The following is a 20,087-nucleotide window of genomic DNA, read 5'->3' on the forward strand; positions in this document are numbered from 1 at the left end:
ACGCTGACGGCGAACCTATATATTTACCTCCCTAACTAGCGTCACCAGTGACACTAATACAGCGATCAGAAAAACGATTGCTTAGTGACACTGGCGACGGGGGGTGATCAAGGGGTTAAAACTTTATTAGGGGGGTTAGGGGGGTACCCTAGACCTAAAGGGGGCTAACACTTATGGCCCTACCACACTGTCACAAACTGACACCAATGCAGTAATCAGAAAAAAAAAAACTGCTTGGTGTCACTGTGACAGGGGGGGTGATTGGGGGGTGATCAGGGGGTGATGGGGGGTGTAAAGTGTGCCTGGTGTGTTTTACTGTGTGTGTTGTGCACTCACATCGATGTCTTCTCTCCTCAGCGCCGGAACGGAAAATACAGAGCCGAGGAGAGATGACATCACTTCCTCTATTTACTATACAGCAGCAGAGGAAGAATCCCATTTGTGGTGAGAGATCGCGAGGGGGTGGCCATGAATGAGTGGTCTCCACCTCAGCCTGTATCGCTCCCCTAATGAAGCTGACCGCCTCGGGCACCGGGGGGGGCGCGATGCGCCCCCGCCTGCGGGAGGCAGGTCACGTACAAGGTACGTGATTTTGCCTGCCCGTGCCATTCTGCCGCAGTGCATCTGCCTTAGGCAGTCAGCAAGTGGTTAAAGGGAACCATGTGCCAATTTTTTTTTTAAATGGCGTAGGGGTCCCCCAAATGACACCGCCCCCCTCTGATGCCACGGTGAAGCCATGGGGAAGTTCCCGTGGTGTCAAAGGGGGCGGGGTCACCCAGTTACATCACTGGGTGGCCCCGCCCTCAGTAAGTGCTGTCACAGTGAAGGCGGGAGCCTCCCATGGAGGCGGTTTGGTCATGGCTTTTTCTTTTTCGGTCCGTCGGGCAGCGTGAACTTACTTTGTGGGACATTTATATATTTTTTGTTTTTTAATAAAGGACTTGTCCCAAGCTGTGTCTTGTCTTTTTTACCATTTTGACACTTTTTTGTGAAATGGTGGGCCATTAGCAATTCACACAGGGGGGAGGCTGGGATCTGGGGGGTCCCCTTGTTAAAGGGGGCTTCCAGATTCCGATAAGCCCCTACCCGCAGAGCACCCCAAAGCACCCTCCCAATGTTGATGGCATGTGGCCTGGTAGGTTCAGGAGGGGGGCGATCTCTCGTCCCCCCTCTTTTCCTGCGGCCTGCCAGGTTGCGTGTTCAGATAAGGATCTGGTATGGATTTTGGGGAGGACCCCTATGTAATTTTTTTTAAAAATTGGCGCAGGGTTCCCCTTAATTTCAATATCAGACCCAAAGGGCCTGGTATGGATTTTAGGGGACCCCCATGCAATTTTTTTTTAATTTTGATTTGGGGTTCCCCTTAATATTCATACCAGACCCAAAGGGCCTGGTAATGGAGGGGGTATCCCATGCTCTTTTTTTCAAATATCTGTATATTCCCAGATCCCCAAACACTTTTTACGACAATAACTTGCATATAAGCGTTTAAAATTAGCACTTTTGATTTTTCATGTTAGTGTCCCATAGACTTTAACGGTGTTCCGGCAGCTTTAGAATTTGGCGCGAACACTGCATATTGTTCGCTGTTCGGCGAACAGTTGAACACCCAATGTTCGAGTCAAACTTACATTCGACTCGAACATTGGGCTCATCCCTAGTGCCCATCAAACGCAGCCACTTGTGCCCATCATATGCAGCCACTTGTGCCCATCATATGCAGCCACCTGTGCCCATCATATGCAGCCATGGTGCCCATTACAGATGAGCCAAACACCCTCCTGTTCGGTTCACAGCAGAACATGTGAACAGGCAAAAAATTTGGCAGAACACATGAACACCGTTAAAGTCTATGGGACACAAACACGAAAAATCAAAAGTGCTAATTTTATAGACCTATATGCAAGTTTTGTCATAAAAAGTGTTTGGGGACCTGGGTCCTGCCCCAGGGGACATGTATCAATGCTATTTTTTTTAAACAATAAAAATTAAATATTCTTTTAAATATCATGCCTGGGGGTGTCTATAGTGTGCCTGTAAAGTGGCGCATTTTTCCTGTGTTTAGAACAGTACCACAGCAAAATGACATTTCTAAACGAAAAATTGTCATTTAAAACCGATCGCGGCTGTAATGAATTGTCGGTTCTCAGTAATATAGATACAGATAATTGAAAAAAAAGAGCATGGAATCCCCCCATCCATTACCAGGCCTTTTGGGTTTGGTATGAATATTAATGGGAACCCCGAATCAAAATAAAAAAAAAATTGCATGGGGGTCCCCCTAAAATCCATACCAGACCCTTTAGGTCTGATATGGAAATTAAGAGGAACCATGCACCATTTTTTTTTTTTAATTTGCTTAGGTCCCCCCAAATGACCCCGCCCCCCCTCTGATGCCACGGTGAAGCCACGGGGAAGTCCTCGTGGCATCAGAGGGGGCAGGGTCACCCAGTTACATCACTGGGTGGCCCCGTCCTCAGTTATATAAGAGCTGTCACAGCGAAGGCGGGAGCCTCCCATGGAGATGGGTTGGTTACGGCTTTTTATTTTTATTTTTCAGTCCATCAGGCAGCGTGAACTTACTTTGTGGGACATTTATATATTTTTTGTTTTTTTAATAAAGGACTTGTCCCAAGCTGTGTCTTGTCTTTTTTACCATTTTGACATTTTTTTGTGAAATGGTAGGGGTACATTTGTACCCCGTTACCAATTCACATAGGGGGGAGGCTTGGATCTGGGGGGTCCCCTTGTTAAAGGGGGCTTAAAGGGGGCTTCCAGATTCCAATAAGCCCCTTGCCCGCAGACCCCCACAACCACCGGGCAAGGGGCTTACATTCGACTCGAACATCGGGCTCATCCCTAGTGCCCATCAAATGCAGCCACTTGTGCCCATCATATGCCACCACTTGTGCCCATCATATGCCGCCACTTGTGCCCATCATATGCCGCCACCTGTGCCCATCAAATGCAGCCACCTGTGCCCATTAAATGCTGCCACCTGTGCCCATCAAATGCTGCCACTTGTGCCCAAATGCAGCCACCTGTGCCCAATCAAATGCAGCCACTTGTGCCCACCGACCCCCCCCCACCCACTCAGAGTTTGCGACTCTGGCTGCATCGCCCCCCACACAGATTGTGGCTCTAGCCCCCCCGTGTGCAGATCGTGGCTTTGGCCCCCGAGGGGGGGATGCAGCTGAGGGGACTTACCTCTCAGAGCGGCGGCGACCTCCGCTTCAGTGCGAGTCTCCTCGCTCCTCTTCCTAAGCACCAGGCATCCAATAGGATGGCCTGGCGCTTTGGCCAATCAGAAAGCAGGTCTGACTTCCTGACTCCTGATTGGTGAGGAGGAAGGTTAGTGTGAAAATAGCAAAAATTAATTTGTTATAGTCACACAATTGGGTGGGATCAGGGCACACTCTCTGCGCCCCGAGCCCACCCTATTTTGAAGCCTTCTAGAGCCTCAGGCTCTAATCAGGTGCTTAAAAATGTACCACCCCTCCCACCTCCACCATAGAAATCCATGTGTCCAGCGTCCTGAAAATGGTTTGGGGGGGGGGGCGGCGCCCAGCCCTTTTAGCTGACACACTGTGTTTTGAGGATTTAGAAAATAACCTGTTTGTACCTACACCCATTTTAGTCAGGGGATCATAAGGGACATTTAACAGTTATGCCTCTACGTGTATGTGGCTTCAAATTTTGGCTTTTAGAGGGGTGAGATCACCTCATCTGAGGAAGGCAACAGCAACACAGTTTTGGGATACTAATGTCTCATATGGCCTTCACTTTAGCAAAGTCGAACTTTGTAAGTTCCTGATTTGGGGATGTGTATCTTATGCTTTTAAACATGCATGTTTAGCCCCAAAAAAGGCAAAATAATGGCAAACATACATGTTATACACTAAGATGTTGGTTTGTTCAAAAACCATTTAAAACACACATGTGAATGTGCTGGGGGTAAAATGTTTTATACTAAACAATGTGTGGCTTCTTATTTCAATGCTCAAGTATTTGTTAAGTTGGTGTAGTTACAGTGACAATGTGCTCTAAAATGTGGCAAAGTCAGACAATTTTAGGGATCAGCAACATTTTGCTGCAAAGCCACTGCCCCTCTATCCACAAAGTAGTCCATATATTGTTGCCGGACATCTCGGGCAGTTTGGGAGGCAACCCAGCACAGCCACTTTCCAGAGCCATCATCACACCAGGATCAGCTGGGCCTGACTAGGGATGAGCTTCGAGTCGAACCCATGTTCGACTCGAACATCCCCATGTTCGACCGTTCGTTGAATTGCGAACGATATGGGCCATTCACGCCAAATTCGAGTGGCGCGTCATGGCCCATAATTCACTGTGGCATCGCAGTGCATTGCTGGCTGATGATTTGCCAAGCATGCACTATGACCCACATGCTTGGCCAATCACAGTGCCGTTTGTACAGAGAGCCGTAATTGGCCAAAGCCAGGGTGGCTTTGTCCAATTATGGCTCAGGGGGTTAAGTACACTACGTGGCGGCCTTGTGTAGTGTGTTGCGGCAGTGGAGAGAGATAGATGGACAGAGATACAGTGTAATTTGATTTAAGTTAGATAGAGTAGGCAGGTCGAGTCAGTTAGCTGCACTTAAAGCGTATTGTGTGTATATTAGATATAGATATAGATATATGCGCATCCCAGGTGTTGTGTGTATATATATATATATATATATATATATATATATATACATACACACACACACACACACACACACACACTGTATTCAGTTTAGCTAGATCCATTCCTGTTATTCTCTTCCTAATATACTGACAGGCAGATGTTTTTATGGTATTTACAGTTAGTGTACTGTGTATCCTGCACAGTTGCACCTACAGTATAGCTACCTGAAGACAAGTGCTTGTGTTCTTCTTCTAATCCTATTAAGAGGACAAGCAGGCTCTTGAAGTATTTACAGTTAGTGTACTGTGTACCCTGCACAGTTGCACCTATAGCTACCTGAAGACAAGTGCTTGTGTTTTTCTTCTGATCCTATTATTAGCACGGGCAGGCTCTTGAAGTATTTACAGTTAGTGTACTGTGTACCCTGCATAGTTGCACCTACAGTATAGCTACCTGAAGACAAGTGCTTGTGTTCTTCTTCTGATCCTATTAATACCACAGGCAGGCAGCTTGAAGTATTTACAGTTAGTGTTCTGTGTACCCTGCACAGTTTCACCTATAGCTACCTGAAGACAAGTGCTGGTGTGCTTCTTCTGATCCTATTAATACCACAGGCAGGCATTCTGCTAGCTGCTGTGTAATTGTGTAATCAGTATATATATATACACACACACACACACACACACATCCCAGTTTTGTGCAGCTATATCTCACTGCAGTGCAGGCCATTAGTATGCCTGGAAGGCAAACAAGGAGAGGCAGACAGTCACAAGCCAATAAAAGAGGAAAAGCAGGCTCTGTGTCTAGAGGCAACACTGCTGGTCGTGGACACGGTGCATCCTCATCAGCACTTGGCGTGGGACATGCTTGTCCTTTTTCTTGGCAGCTGGCCGCATTGAGCCGCAACATGCGGAAGACTTGGTAGAGTGGATGACCAAGCTGTCCTCATCCTCCTCATCCTCACTCACCCAGGCTCAGGGTACGTTGTCTGGCAAAGCAGCTGCCAACGCGGCCTCTTCCCTCGGCTCAATGGCATCAGTGACTCCTTCCCTAGCCCCACCATGTCCTCCTGAGGAGTCCCCCGAACTGTTTGACCACAGTGTTGGGTACATGCTCCAGGAGGATGCCCAGCCTTTTGAAGGCTCCAATGATGGTACTCAGCTAGAGGAAAGCAGTAACGTGAGCCCAGACAGAGGGGGTGCCCAAGAAGGACAGCAATCTGGCAGTCATGTTCCCCCTGCTGCAGCATACTGCCAGATTTGTTCTAGTGATGAGGAGGAAGGGGGATGATGAGGTCACTGACTCCATGTGGGTGCCTGATAGGAGAGAGGAGAAGGAGGAGGAGGCACATCACCAATGAGGCAGGATGCCCTCCAGGGGCCAGCTTAAGGGCAGCACACCGACTGCATCACACTGCAGAGATCCGCATGTGCTGGGCACTGCTGTCTCTGCTCGTTATTTCAAAAGTTCTTTGGTGTGGGCCTTTTTTGAGACAAGTGCATCAGATCCCACTGCTGCTATTTACAACATATGTCTCAAGCGTACCTCGTGTGGCCAAAACATCACCCACTTGGGCACCACATGCTTGACCAGACATATGTTGACCTGCCATGCAGTTCGTTGGCAAGTGTACCTAAAAGACCCACACCAAAGAACAAAGCGGAACTCTTTTTGCTCCTCAACAGCTGGGATCTCCAACCCTACTATACCTTCAGTCCTCTCAGACCTGCAATGAGAGGAATGAAGGTGTAGAATTAGGTGTGTCATAGCCAAGTACTCGCGGGCAATCTGCTAATCGGTACACCGACATCAGATTGTACCAGGCAAATTTACCTGCCCCTGCTGCTGCACCGCCAAAAGAAGTTCGCTCCCAGCCATCCACATGCCCAGCGGTTGAATGCTAGCTTGGCTAAATTGCTAACACTTCAACTGCTGCCTTTTCAGTTGGTAGACTCTGCCCCCTTCTGTGAGTTTGTGGAATGTGCGGTTCCTCAGTGGCAGGTTCCCAAATGCCACTTTTTCTCACGGAAGGCGATTCTGGCTCTCTACCAGCATGTGGAAGGCAATGTCTTGACCTCACTGGACAGGGCGGTCAGCGGTAAGGTGCATATTACCGCTGACTCATGGTCCAGCAGGCATGGACAGGGACGTTACCTATCTTTCACGGCACATTGGGTGATTCTTCTGGCAGCTGGGAAGGATGCAGGACAAGATGCAGTAGTGTTGGAGGTTGTTCCGTCACCATGCCTCCAAAATGCTACTACTGGTGATTCTGACACACCTCTCTCCTCCACCCCCTCCTCTTCTTCCTCCATGGCCTCTTCCTGTGCTTTGTCCACATAACCAGCGGTGCTCCGTAGGCGTTCAAGGGGCTACGCATGTATGCAGGCCAAAAGATGCCATGCGGTGCTTGAGCTGGTGTGCTTGGGGGACAGGAGCCACACTGGGGCAAAGATTCTGTCAGCTCTGCAGGGGCAGGTTCAGAGGTGGTTGAAGCCACGCCAGCTTAAGCCAGGAATGGTGGTTTGCGACAATGGCACCAACCTCCTCTCCTCCCTCCGACGGTGACAACTGACTCATGTGCCTGTTTGGCTCACGTCCTTAACTTGGTGGTGCAGCGGTTCTTGGGCAGGTACCCGGGCTTACTGGATGTCCTGAGGCAGGCCAGGAAAGTCTGTGTGCATTTCCGTCGTTCATATAATGCCAGTGCATTGCCAGAACCACCTAATCTGTGACATGCCCACCAGGTGGAACTCAACGTTGGCCATGCCGCAGCGGCTGCACATGTAGCAGAGGGCCATCAATGAGTACCTGTGCGACTATGGCACCAGGACAGGGTCAGGGGAGCTTGGTTTTTTCCCCACACCAGTGGGCCATGATCAGGGATGCATGCACTGCCCTGTCACCATTTGAGGAGACCACGAAGATGGTGAGCAGTGACAGTGCATGTATCAGTGACACTGTCCCCCTTGTCCACCTGTTGGAGCACACGCTGCATGGAATAATGGACAGGGCACTTGAGACAGAACAGAGGCAGGAAGAGGAGGACTTCCTTTACCTCTCAAGACCCCCTTTATCCAAACAGTGTTCCTGCGTGCCCGCCGATCACATGGGAAGAGGATGAGGAGGAGGAGGAGGAGGAGAAAGATTCTGTCAGCATGGAGGTGGAGCCTGGCACTCAGCATCAGCAGCAGTCTTCAAGAGATCATTTACAGTCCCAAGAAACCCATGGACTTGTGCGTGGCTGGGAGGAGATGAGTGCGGATCATGTCGTCCTCAGTGACCCAGAGGACTCTGGACTGAATGCGTCAGCAAACCTATGCTGCATGGCCTCCCTGATCCTGCAAAGCCTGCGGAAGAATCCTCATATTCGTGGTATCAAGGAGAGGGATCGTTGCTGGCTGGCAACCCTCCTTGATCCACATTACAAGGGTAAGGTTGCGTACCCTATCTTGCCATCGCAGAGGGAGCAGAGGATGAAACATCTTCGGGAGGCCTTGCAGAAAGGTCTGTGCAATGTGTTCCCAGAGACTGGGAGGTTACAAACTCCTGTTCCTGGACAATGTGTTGCTGAGGCTTCGGTCAGTCAAAGAAGGAGCAGTGGAGAAGGTGACCGATGCGTTCAGACAATTTTTTAGCCCACAGCCCCAAGGTATGATCGATTCCAGCAACCATTGCCAGCGTCTGTTTTACATGGTGCAGGAATACCTAGGGGCAAGATCTGACTTGGACACCTTTCCCACCGAAAATCCTCTGAGTTACTGGGTCTTGAGGATGCATCACTGGCCAGAGCTTGGACAGTATGCAATTGAGCTACTGGCCTGTCCTGCATCCTTTCAGGATGCACATTCAGTGCTGCTGGAGGCTTTGTAACGAATCACAGGGTGCGTCTGTCCACCGACTCGGTCAATCGACTGACCTTCATAAAAATTAATCAGTCTTGGATCACCACCAGCTACTAAGCACCTGATGCTAATGTAACCGAATAATTTTTTTGTCAGATCAAGACTGCCTATGCTGATGCTGAGTGACTATCCTGTTATGCTGAGTGACTATCCTCTTCCTCCTCAATGATCATGCTGATAGCTTGTAAGAATATTTTTGGTTCTGTGGAAGGGGCATTTTCTTGCTATTCAACACTAGACGTGATTCCTGGTTTGCCCGCCTTGCTGCCACTTGGTTACCTCCTCAGCTCCCAGGGGATGCTGTTCTCATCCCCTGGTGCCGCCTATTATCATGAACATTACTACTCATGTTCTACTACCATTATACTATCTACCATAGGTAAGAGTGTTAGGACCAGAATCTCTGTTCCCTCTCTTCCTTTTGTAATTAAATACCACTAATTACCAATTTACAATATATTATAGGTATCTCCAGTCAGCTGCTCCTGATGAGTGGACAAACTTCCACGAAACACATCGAGCATATATTTTAACGTCAAGCACACAGCAACCATGTACCTACCTTGGGTCTTTAATAACTGAGTCATTAATTCTATTCTGTTACAAATCAGATTGTGTACATACATGCTGGGTGTAGCGTCAATGTTACCATCATTGCTTATATGCTACAGTGTTTTAATATGCTACTATTTTACCATTATGTGATAAATTATCATGTTGATTTACTCTGTACCATACCTATTGTTTTAAGGTGTATATCATTGACTTACTATGCTCTCATGGGGTATCAATAAACAATTATTTTATCTATTTTTATCTACATCTAATGACTCATTTTGCCCTAGTGTTGTGTTTCATACAAAGTCCCAATTGTCCCGGTTGTTCCCCTTCCCCTTACTTTGCATATAAAATAGGGATGGAGACCTGTGTACTGGATGGTCATGGTCTCATATAAAGTCCCAACAATTTTCTCCTTTTTCAAATTTACAGGGATGGAAACACACACTAATCATTATATTTACTCCATGTCTTGCTGTTGTCTCACATTAAGTGCCGTTACATGCCATTTGCTATACTGGTATATCCTTGCTTTATTATTTTTATTAGCTAACACCTGGGGGGTGGTTACCATCCACTCCCTTGAGCTGCGACGTGCATCGGGGCTGTCCCCCCACTCCCTCGATCCTTCTGATTGCGGGCTTGGGGGGCCTGATCCCGCTGTGCGTCGACGCCACGCCCCACACGCCGGCACACCGGACATCACGTTGACGCCGTATGCCGTCGTTGTTGTTTGTCATCCTGGCGTGCTATCTGTTGGAGGCGGTGGCTGCCTATATATAGGCACTAGATGCCTGTTGGTGGCTGCTTCCGGCTCCTCTTTCACAGCACGATCCTGCGTGACGTTGGCGGGACCATGTCGGCTGGCGGGTTGGTTTCTGGCATCTCCAGTTTTTCACGCACTTTATACCCAAGCACCCTGGCACATCTAGCTTCTTACCTGCCATGCTTCTTTCTTCACCCTAGATTTCACTGCTGTCCTTTTTGTTCTTGGTGAGGTGCTATTTTCATCTCACTCTCTTTTGCACCCTTCATATTTCTCCTCACTGCTCCTTATTACCCACACCTGGGGGCTTGTATACACACCCTTTCATTCATTCCTTCACTACACTTTTGTAGTGCACTTTGTCTTCCACACTGTGGATTTTCATGCTACCATTCACTTTATTCACCAGTTTATATTGTTATCTGTTACAGCTACCCTATGGGTTCATACTCTACACCACAGTTGTGGAAGGGGCATTTTCTTGCTATTCAACACTAGACGTGATTCCTGGTTTGCCCCGCCCTGCTGCCACTTGGTTACCTCCTCAGCTCCTGGGGGGATGCCGTCTATTATCATGAACATTACTACTCATGTTCTACCACCATTATACTATCTACCGTAGGTAAGAGTGTTAGGACCAGAGTCTCTGTTCCCTCTCTTCCTTTTGTAATTAAATACCACTAATTACCAATTTACAATATATTATAGGTATCTCCAGTCAGCTGCTCCTGATGAGTGGACAAACTTCCACGAAACACGTCGAGCATATATTTTAATGTCAAGCACACAGCAACCATGTACCTACCTTGGGTCTTTAATAACTGAGTCATTAATTCTATTCTGTTACAAATCAGATTGTGTACATACATGTTGGGTGTAATGTCAATGTTACCATCATTGCTTATATGCTACAGTGTTTTAATATGCTACTATTTTACCATTATATGATAAATTATCATGTTGATTTACTCTGTACCATACCTATTGTTTTAAGGTGTATATCATTGACTTACTATGCTCTCATAGGGTATCAATAAACAATTATTTTATCTATTTTTATCTACATCTAATGACTCATTTTGCCCTAGTGTTGTGTTTCATACAAAGTCCCAATTGTCCCGGTTGTTCCCCTTTCCCTTACTTTGCATATTTTTGGTTCTGGGCGCCGCCACCAGTGGCTAAGGCCCAATTTTTCAGCCCCTGTTTAACAGGGGCGTGTAATTACAATTTTCGATGCAATAATTTGCAGCAGGGCTTGTTCCTGCGCTCCATCTAGAGTATCTGTGACGGGTTGCAGTGTTGTGGCACCAGTGCCTAAGGCCCAATTTTTCTGCCCCTGTTCAACAGGGACATGTAATTACAATTCTTGATCTAATATTTCACAGCAGGGACCGTTTCTGCGCCCCCACCAAGAGTAACTGTGAGGGCTTACAGTGTTGTGGCACCAGCACCACCACCCCCAAAGGCCCAATTTTTCTGCCCTTGTTCAACAGGTGCATGTAATTACAATTCTTGATCTAATATTTCACAGCAGGGCCCTTTCCTGCGCCCACTAAGAGTAACTGTGAGGGCTTACAGTGTTGTGACAACACCAACACCTAAGGCCCCGATTTCTGCAGAGTATATAGGGCAGGCCCCTACTTTCAAACATCCAACTTACAAACAACTCCTACTTGCAAACGGAAGGAGACAACAGGAAGTGAGATGAAATTTACCCCTAGGAAGGGAAATTCTCTCCTGTAAGAGTTAATATGGGAAAAATGTGTCTCCTCTCCACTGATGCTTTATCAACAATCCTTGTTTCACTAAAAGCCCCAAATTGTCAAAAAACATTTGTCATTGGTACAGAAAGTGAGGTGAAATCTTCTGAAGAGGTGCACAGACAGCAAAACAAATGTCACAGGGGTGATAACCCTTCCCTATGTTTTCCAAAAAACTTCAAATAGATTTTTTGGCTGGAGCTACACTTTAAAAATGTACCAGTTCAAAATTACCTACAGATTCTACTTAACAACAAACCTACAGTCCTTGTCTTGTTTGCACGGCCTGTATACTGCTGTTCAGAGTATATAGGGCCTGGGGGCCCCACGACTTTCCTTTTTTTTAATTTGGGTTCCCCTTAATATCCATACAAGACCCAAAGGGCCTGGTAATGGACTGGGTGGTGGGGGGTACCCATGCCGTTTGTCTCACTGATTTTCATCCATATTGCCGGGACCCGACATTACATTAAAGCTGCAAGCAGTTTATAAATGACTTTTATTCCTTTAAAAATGTCATTTTGTACAGGGACTGTTCTAAGCACGGGAAACATGCTGCACTTTACAGGCATACTATAGACACCCCCCAGGTATGATATTTAAAGGAATATTTCACTTTTTTTTCACTTTAAGCATCATTAAAATCACTGCTCCCGAAAAAATGGTCGTTTTTAAAACTTTTTTTTGCATTTATACATGTCCCCTGGGGCAGGACCCGGGTCCCAAAACCCTTTTTAGGACAATACTGAGTTATGGGGGGGAGTGGTGGTTGCGCTGTGATGGGGAGAGGATAAGAAAGGGGGGGGGGGGGACTATACTAAACTGGAGTGTATGTAACACACATGCCAAGTAACCCAAAAAAAGGGGGTCTATAACACACAAAATAACAATAGCCCACTGACTAGTGCCTGTGATGAGTGATTAAAATAACCACTAAATAAGTGTATAGCATGAAGGAAATAGAATGGCATCCAAATAAATAATGCACATAATGAAGGTGCAAACAAACCAATGAGATAATAGCAAATGGTGAACAATGGGTGAATACAATATTAAGTGCATAGGTGAGTAGAGTAATATAAATAGATCCCATTAATAAACATGATAAAAAAAAACTTAAAACATGTGAAACAATGAAAATATATAAAAATATATAAAAAACAATCCCGCCACCAATGTGACACTTCTGAGTAAAGTCCAGAACCACAACAATGGATGTGTCAGGGGTAGAGGGGTGATCTGCGATGGGGGCACCTCAGTGTGCACAGGCCCCTTACCTTACAGCTGTAAGGTATACAGCATAAGTATTAGGCGCCCAGAGGGTGATGGAATCCAGGAAGTTGCAGCAAATGGTATAGCTCACAAATGTAGTGGTATCATATGCGAAGAAAAAAGATGAACAGCATATAGTGTGATACCGTTTGAGAAATAAAAACAGGCAGGCTGAGGGAGGGGGGAAGGGGGGGTTGCACTCACTTGTGACAGATGAGCGCAAGCCTCAAACCACGAGTGCCGAACTCGTATAATCCAAAACGCTGGCCAAAGAACCCTCTACCATCTCACTCCTCCTGTGGCCCACCGCCCGTCATACATCATATAGGTAGTGTGGTATCAAGACAAGAAAACCGCATATAGCGTAATCCCGTATAAAACACTTTTATTAACATAAATAAAATCGCTAAAAACTTACACAAGGTAATAGCTGGGGGGTATAAAATTCCGCCTCGGAATTTTATACCCCCCAGCTATCACCTTGTGTAAGTTTTTAGCGATTTTATTTATGTTAATAAAAGTGTTTTATACGGGATTACGCTATATGCAGTTTTCTTGTCTTGATACCACACTACCTATATGATGTATGACGGGCGGTGAGCCACAGGAGGAGTGAGATGGTAGAGGGTCCTTTGGCCAGCGTTTTGGATTATACGAGTTCGGCACTCGTGGTTTGAGGCTTGCGCTCATCTGTCACAAGTGAGTGCAACCCCCCCTTCCCCCCTCCCTCAGCCTGCCTGTTTTTATTTCTCAAACGGTATCACACTATATGCTGTTCATCTTTTTTCTTCGCATATGATACCACTACATTTGTGAGCTATACCATTTGCTGCAACTTCCTGGATTCCATCACCCTCTGGGTGCCTAATACTTATGCTGTATACCTTACAGCTGTAAGGTAAGGGGCCTGTGCACACTGAGGTGCCCCCATCGCAGATCACCCCTCTACCCCTGACACATCCATTGTTGTGGTTCTGGACTTTACTCAGAAGTGTCACATTGGTGGCGGGATTGTTTTTTATATATTTTTATATATTTTCATTGTTTCACATGTTTTAAGTTTTTTTTTATCATGTTTATTAATGGGATCTATTTATATTACTCTACTCACCTATGCACTTAATATTGTATTCATCCATTGTTCACCATTTGCTATTATCTCATTGGTTTGTTTGCACCTTCATTATGTGCATTATTTATTTGGATGCCATTCTATTTCCTTCAAGCTATACACTTATTTAGTGGTTATTTTAATCACTCATCACAGGCACTAGTCAGTGGGCTATTGTTATTTTGAGTGTTATAGACCCCCTTTTTTTGGGTTACTTGGCATGTGTGTTACATACACTCCAGTTTAGTATAGTCCCCCCCCCCCTTCTTATCCTCTCCCCATCACAGCGCAACCACCACTCCCCCCCATAACTCAGTTTTGTTTTGTCTGTTTGGAGCAGTACTATAGATGTTGCAGCAGTGTCCCCTTGTTAGTTTAGGAGTCCGCCAGCAGCGCAGGAGTTTCTCTTTTGTTTTCACGCTTTTTAGGACAATACCATGCAAATTGGCCTTTAAAATTAGCACTTTTGATTTTGAACGTTCGGGGCCCATAGACTTCAATGGGGTTCTAAAGTCTGCGCGAATTTTCGGTCCGTTCGCAGGTTCTGGTGCGATCCAAACCGGGGGGGGTGTTCGGGTCATCCCTAGGCCTGACATTGAAAAGTCAACCTCACTTTGAAGTGAGCCAAGGTAGCTGCTTGCATTCCCCCGTAAGTAATTGTGCAGTATGCAGCAGCACAACACGACATGCTTGATCTTGTATTCGGCCAGGTTAATTGATGTTAGAAACAGCCTGAACCGCTTGGATTCCTCACCCCCTTTAGTGGCCCATTCAAAAAATTTTATGGTGGTGGGGGGGGGATGGGTAGATGTTTTGGACAGGTAACCCTCTCCACTTCCATGAGAGCTGAATGCATAAATAATGTGTGATACTTTGGCCAGCCCCTCCTTCCTTACACTATTGGCAGCCCACTGGACAGGTAAGAAGTGTCATAATCCAAAAATATGGATACACACTGTCCAAATTGAAGCACATTTTGACATTTCTAAATGACCTATCAAGATAATAGGAGACAAAAACTTTCAACAGTACAATTTGAAGGAATTCAGGCAGACTCTTGCACTACATGCTTTGGTGAATTCATCCAGAAGTATGACCACAAAAGAGGTATAGTGTGTATGGGTTTTGCAAAGTCAGCAGATAGAGTATTGGTAATGGTTGACTTAGCATTTGGGGGGGGAGGGTTCCAAATGAGTTTGTGCCCCCCAAAAAATGGCCTCTTGCACTCTGCCTGAATTTGAGGACAACACGCTAGGTGTGTATGGGTCTAGGATAGCATGCTGTGGAGGTTAGTGAAGGAAAATATGCATGAAGGACAAAAAAAGGAGCACCAAAAGCTTACAGCATGCATGAGGACAAAGAGGACATTCACAGCATATTACAATAATGGTAATTATGGAATGAAGAAATTAATACAATACATTCGCAAACATTAAATACATAGAATGTGATGTTAAAGGCTAAAACTTACCCCAATATAGTCCTTCTGCAGGACTTGGATAATGGCAGAACAGGTCTCTGGAATAATGAGTCCCAGAGCCTGAGGGGAGATCCCAGTTTTGAACTTCAGGTCCTGGAGACTTCTCCCCGTCGCCAAGTACCGCAAAGTGGCTATGAGCCTTTGTGTCACGTACCTTACAACGGAGCCTGAAATGATGAGGGTGGCCTCCTGCATGGTTCTGGTCCAAGCACCCCTGGTGGTGGGTACAGGGAGTGCGAGGGCAATGAAAAGGTGCAGGTGCTTGCAGGCAGTAGGCTGGAACTTGGAGATACAGGAACCTCTGCTGAGGAGATGTGGAAACTGAGCACCAGACTTGCTCAGCGGGAGCCAGATCAGGATCAACTGCAGAATCAGGAACAAGCAGGAGTCAGCAACAGGCTGGCAGCTGGGTACAGAATCAGAAGGCAAAACCGTAGTCAGGAACAGGCAGAGGCTGGCAACAGACTGGCAGCGAGGTACAGAATCAAAAGGCAGAGCCGAAATCATAAGTCCAAGCCAAGGTCAGTATTGCAGGTAGAGGCAGGTTCAGCAGGCAGGGGAAATCCAAGAGAATGGTCAGAAGATAGCTGGGTTTTCAGGAACAAGGTCAATCAGGCAGAGTAACAACAGGAACACAGGGACAAGCTGAATATGATCCAGCACTGATGCTAGGCAGACTCTCTGTTTATATAAGGTGCCGTGTGCCAGGGTTTGCAGCAGCATACGTGCGTGCGTGTGTGCTCATGCGCATTGGCACATGCATTCGCATGAAGGTGCCATTGTGCATACCCACTCTGAATCTCATTGGTCTCTGGCTAAGGTTCCGTGCATGCACATTGGCATTAGCGGAACGAGGGTTGGCAGCTGCTGCACGGAGACGGGTGCTTACTGTGTGAGTTCTCTGACACTTTGCTTGGGATCAATGGCAAACCACATACACGTGTCCTGCTTACTAATATAGGGGGTGAGCAATGCCAATAGACGGTGAAAGCACGGGTCCGTCATCCGGAGATAATTCCTGAAATCATCAGGATTATACTCCTGGAGCTCCCGCAGCAAAGGTATATGACAGAATTGGTCACGATTAAGCAACCAATTCTTGGTCCAAGAACTCCTCCTGTTCCTGGACTGGACTTTGGTCAAAGCAATAACTCCAAGCCCAATGACAGCACAATCTTTCCGACGAGAACGCCACATGGCTAGTAGACGAACGGCAGTTCAGAAACGAACTGACAAGCACGCACTGAAAATCAGAAATAACCTGACAAACACGACCTGAATAACAGAAACGAACTGACAAGCACGAGCTGAAAAGTGCAAATTGACACTCACCAATCTGCTACTAACACAAGATTAGCAGAAGGAGGCTAAAGGTTGGTGCATGACTATTGAACTTCCTTTTTATTGGCTCATAGTACGTCTAGTACGTCACTACGTTCGTAATTGTTGGCCAACAATTGTGTGGCCGTGTGTATGCAAGACAAGTTTGGGCCAAAATTCCACGTTCTTGCTGGCAAACAATCCGATCGTGTGTGCGAGATTCCTCAGGGAGACAGGAGGGTATGGGGACCCTGTGAATTCTGTCCATTATAAGGTCCTGTGCTGTCAGCTTTGGTACCAAGGTGGAGAACAAGGTGTAGGAGTTGTTTAGGTGGAACAGACTCCACAATACCCCCTAGTTTAATATTATTTCTTCTAGACCTGTCCTTGAGGTCTGCAACCTTATCTTTCATGTTATGTCTTCTCCATGTGCTGTGTGGGCCTCCACCATCATGTTGTAGGAAGATGTATATTCTTCCATCTTATTTTCAACATGATCCACCCTGTGTCCTATGGCTTGGACCTCCCTTTTGTGCTTATTGATCCCTTTGATCATATTTGTTTGTAATGAGGATCACAGGGACAGCAGCATATATTTCAGCATTGTGTCTGATATGGGTCTGTCTGATGTGGGGATGTCAGCTATGGGATCTCCCTCCTGTGCATCTTGGGCTGTATTAGGGTTTTGTGGCCTGCTTACCTCCATCTCTGGGTCAGGCTATGGCCTAGCTGGGGAGTCCCTCCGTGGCTTTGATTTTACTGGGCTTCTCATGGAAGGGCTGAACGTCCTAGAGGATGACACACTATGCAGCTTGTTTTTGAAGGATGAGGTAGAAGGCATCCCATGGCTGCTATTAGGCGCTGTGGCCTTGTGATCAGGCCGTTGTTCCTGGGCGCCGCCGCCATTGTGTTGTAGCCTGCGTGGGGCTGCCATGAAGAAATTTGATAGCTGTGCAGCTGCTGTGGGCTTTTTCTGTGCCTCAGCATCCCTAGGCTTTGCAGCAGTATGATGGCTGTGTTTAGGGCTGTGCATGGTGCCGGTGGGCTCAGATGGCAGTGGATTATCATTGGTGGACAAGCGGAGCTCCTGTGTTAAGCATCGGAGTATTTAAACTCTTCACATTATATGTTAAAAATGTAAGTTTAATTATGTTAAATAACTATTACTCTTCATCTCCTCTTTTTCTTCCCTTCTGGGTGGGAGCATAGAGGGACATAAAAAAAAGGAGATGAGATAACAAGTTATCTAAGGGATATTCCCTTTCCTCACCCCCCTTCCCAATCCACCCCTCTCTCCCCTACTCCTTTCCCAAATTCCTCTCTTCCATATCCTAGGAGTTTATGGCCACATTCTAGCCTTCAAACTGGTAGTGGTCCCAAGTACCTTCAGTCCATCATCGGTTCTCGAGGTAAGACTGTCCACGCGACACTCTCCTCCAAATATGGGGGTTCAGGTGTGCCAGTGGCCCGAGTGTCCTGTCATTTCTAATCTATAATCTATCCTACTTACTTTCCCTCACCTTTATTTTCTATTTTTAACTTTCCCTTTCGTAGCCCTAAGATTTACACTAGTTCTTTTTTTCACTCTTCTGCACTCCTTATTTGCTCAGATTTGCGCTTTGTCTTCTTAGAACTGGAATCTCACTATTGCATCTCTTGGGGCTTCTACTGACACACTGAGGTTTTGTGATCCTATGTACTCTATTTTTCAATAGTTCTTCTATTGGTCCATCCAGTAACAGGTTGAACATTTTCTTCATTTTACTTTTCAAGTCTTCCTTTTCCATTTCTGGTAGACCTTGAATCCTTAAGTTATTTCTCCTATTCTGATTTTCTTGATCTTCTACGTGTTCATCCACTCTCCCCTCTGTATCCTCTACTCATGCCAGTATATGACCCAGATCTCCATGTAATGCTGCCATTTCCATTTTTATAGAATGTTCTAATTTTGGAAACATATCTGCCATTTTACGTTTTGTTGGCATTTGGAAGCTGGCTCCGTGTTCTTCTTTTCTTGTGTTAGCGTCACTGTCACTTCATAAGTCCTCTCTTGATTGCTTTGAGGTTTCTCAGAGCGAGTGCCTTGTATGCTTTTCTTCATTCATTCCTGACCTTTTTTTTAATAGCTTCTTGTTGTCTCTCTGTTACTGGGCTTCCAGGACTTCCTTCTTGTGCCATATATTTTTTAATTGTGCTAGTATTTGCATTCACTTTTGGCGTTTTCACCTCGCTTCCTTTTACGGCTTTACCTCTCATTTTGAATTCCGGCCCCAGTCTCGTTTAAGCACTTAGAATATCTTCTTTAATATTTATATGCATCTCTCTTTGTGTAAAGCACTATAAGGCACTACATGACTGTCTTTTTCTCCTCTAGTACAGTTTTCGGTATAAACACCACTGGACAACACTGTGTGGCAATCTGTTTCCCTCCAAATGCTCTTCAAATATGATCAGCCCTGTGCAACCTTTTACAACCGTGTGTTTCCTCTAAATGAGGCTTTAGAAATTAACTGCCCTGTGCAACAATGTATGGCAGTGTATTTCCTCTGAGTAAGGTTTCAAGTATAAACACCATTGTGTGACACTATAGAGCAGTGCATTTCCTCAAAATCAGCTTTTAAGAATAACTGCACTGTGAAACACTGTATGGCAATATATTTCTGTGAGTCAACCTTTAAGTATAGACACCACTTTGTGACACTAAACGGCAGTGTGTTATTTCTAAAACAACATTTAGGCATGAAATGTGTGTCACTATATATTCGCATGTTTCCTCTGTCTCAGCCTTGGGTGTTAATTGTGCCCATGAAACCTATACCAAAAACATTCTTTCGGATGAAATTATTGAACACCCTCAAAGCTAGGCAGAGATTCCACATCCCAAAAAGACTTAATCAGTGACATCGGCATCAGGGACTTCATAGCTGGTAATCCAGGACTGATTCATTTTTATAAAAGTCAAATGGTACACGGAGTCTGTGGACAGACGCGTTCTATGATCAGTAACAAAACCTCCCGCAGCACTGAATGCCCATTCTGAAAGCATGCTGGATAGCAGGGGCAAACTCACTAAACAGAGGAAATGATGCCCTGCCTCGGGACTGAACACCACGTCCACCTTTGCCTGTGGACACATTTGTTGCTGGCCCCCTTACAGTGCCAAAGGAACGTCTGCCTCTTCTTGTTGTCCTCCCAGACATTATTGGAAGGGGGGGGCGGTGCTTATAAGCAAATGTAAAGAAGAAATTGAAATTGTACGTAGATG

The sequence above is a fragment of the Aquarana catesbeiana genome, linkage group LG10 (genome assembly GCF_042186555.1).
Source record: "Aquarana catesbeiana isolate 2022-GZ linkage group LG10, ASM4218655v1, whole genome shotgun sequence".
Lineage (NCBI taxonomy): Eukaryota > Metazoa > Chordata > Amphibia > Anura > Ranidae > Aquarana > Aquarana catesbeiana.